At 36.0% G+C, this 2,000-nt stretch overlaps 1 protein-coding gene and 1 pseudogene across 1 annotated transcript in view; both read right to left on the bottom strand.

Annotated features, from left to right (window-relative positions):
* Nucleotides 1-2,000, bottom strand: part of PATJ (PATJ, crumbs cell polarity complex component) — a 320,321-nt gene that overhangs the window by 211,418 nt on the left and 106,903 nt on the right. The gene's annotated exons all lie outside the window — the stretch shown is intronic.
* LOC111745291 lies at nt 409-527 on the bottom strand (annotated as a pseudogene).

The raw sequence follows: 2,000 nt of genomic DNA, 5'->3' as shown, positions 1-2,000 counted from the left end.
TTTTTACAAATGCCCAGAGTTATCATTCTTTACAGATCTGGGAAGAAAGATGGAATGCCTCATTAGTGAACAGGTAGTTATTAATAGTAAGACTTGCTCATGATATACAATCTCTTTGCAAATAAAAACTTCAACATCATATAAAAATCAGATGAATCCAGATAGCCAAGGTGACCTCTCCTTTTCAATATTATCTTTTTTCATATAAAATTTCTACATACTAAGCCATATGAGAGTCAAGTAAACTCACACCCTAAAATAATGTAAGCAGGAAGAATTCTGGTTATGACTAAGTTATCTCGATTATCTCTTTTAACTTTTTTTTTTTTTAGGTGAGGCAACCCTTGGTTGACCTCACAGATTGCAAGGACTTTGTCAGCTAACAATCCCTTATTTTTTTATTTTTTACGCCTATAGCACTTGGTCTTCCTAGGTGGTCTCCCATCCAAGTACTAACTGCGCCCGACCCTGCTTAGTTTCCGAGATCAGACGGGATCGGGCTTGTTCAGGGTGGCATGGCCGTAGACCTCTTTTACCTCTTTAAATTAGATTCTACGTAGCAATTTTCTGTCACACACCACAGGACATATTGAGTGTTCAAAACCAGGAAGAATGGGCACTAGTGTTTTCCAAACTAGTAAAGTTACTTATACAGATGTTACACTATGATTTTAAGGTTTCAAAGCAAATTATTACCTGATACTAGTATACATAAAGAATGAAACATTCTCTTACATTAATGCTTAGAATGATATAGACATGGTGTTGAGCGAAAGGAGACAGATACAAAAAGTACTCACTGTATGATTACATTTACATGAGTTGTAGAATAGGAAAAATAATTTACAGTATCAGAAGTCACATTAGTAGTTGCCTGGGGCCAGACACTGCCAAGGGCAAGGGGAAATTTCTGGGGTGATAGAAACGTTCTGTACCTTGATTGGAGTGTTGGTAACATGAATGTATACCTTTATCAAAATTAAGGAAACTGTTCCTTAAAATTTGTGCATTTCAATAATATGTAAAATTGTGTTCAAGCCATAAAGCATAACTTGTTTCTTTAGGTCAGCTTCTCTTTCGCTCTTCTGTATAGTCTGAATCAGTAATCAAAGATCTAATTATAGTCTCGAAGGCACTGGTGTAATATTCCTATGTACCTCCTGTCCTAATTTCACATTTGTCCTCACCTGCAATGTGGACAATAGCTGCAACACACTTATACCGCACACCTCCCTTTTTCCCTCCCAACTGAAACATTCCAGAGGAGTCCGCTCTCAAATGCACATATTTATTTTTCCGTTATCCTCAGCCTCCTACTAATGTTCTGAATTTACACATAATTTTTGGCAGTTTATCTCAAAGGAAAACCTATGAGATATCCATCATTTATTTAGAAGGCACTAAATGCCAGGCACTGTATTGGGAGCTCAAAATATAACATTAACTCATTTAATCCTTTCCCCAACTATGACACCCTGCCTCCTCTTCTACCTCCGATATTCTTAACAAATTATCTAACATGTGAAAGTATTTCTTTTCATTTATATCCTATTATACCTACAACACTTTTTTTTTTAAATTTTAAATATTTTTTTCATCTCAAGTTCATCCTCCTACCAAGGCTTTAGTCTCTGACACCTTATTTAACTTACTGTGAGTTGATCCTGTTTCATAACAAAAACGAACAAAAAACCCTACAATCTCTTGAAGTGTTTTTTAAAAACTCAGCAACAATGAATATTCCCTCAGATACACCTCAGGGCCCATGAGTCTATCACTGTCATCTAGCATCACTGCCAACCTTCCATTAAACATTTACTATGTTCGAGGCTTTCTATAAAGCCCTTTATATTCATTCATTTATTCTGTAGAACCACCTACTTTATAAGTGAGGAAATGCAGACATGAGGGAAACCTTCTCAGGGTCATGTAGTTATAAATAACAGAGGAAATAGCACCCACAATATATCTATACTGCAGATATGCTATTAGTCTGAGAA

The sequence above is a fragment of the Pteropus vampyrus genome, unplaced genomic scaffold (assembly GCF_000151845.1).
Source record: "Pteropus vampyrus isolate Shadow unplaced genomic scaffold, Pvam_2.0 Scaffold151, whole genome shotgun sequence".
In the NCBI taxonomy this organism is placed as follows: domain Eukaryota; kingdom Metazoa; phylum Chordata; class Mammalia; order Chiroptera; family Pteropodidae; genus Pteropus; species Pteropus vampyrus.
The sequence above is the reverse complement of the archived record's forward strand: the minus strand, read 5'-3'. Positions and strand labels throughout refer to the sequence as shown.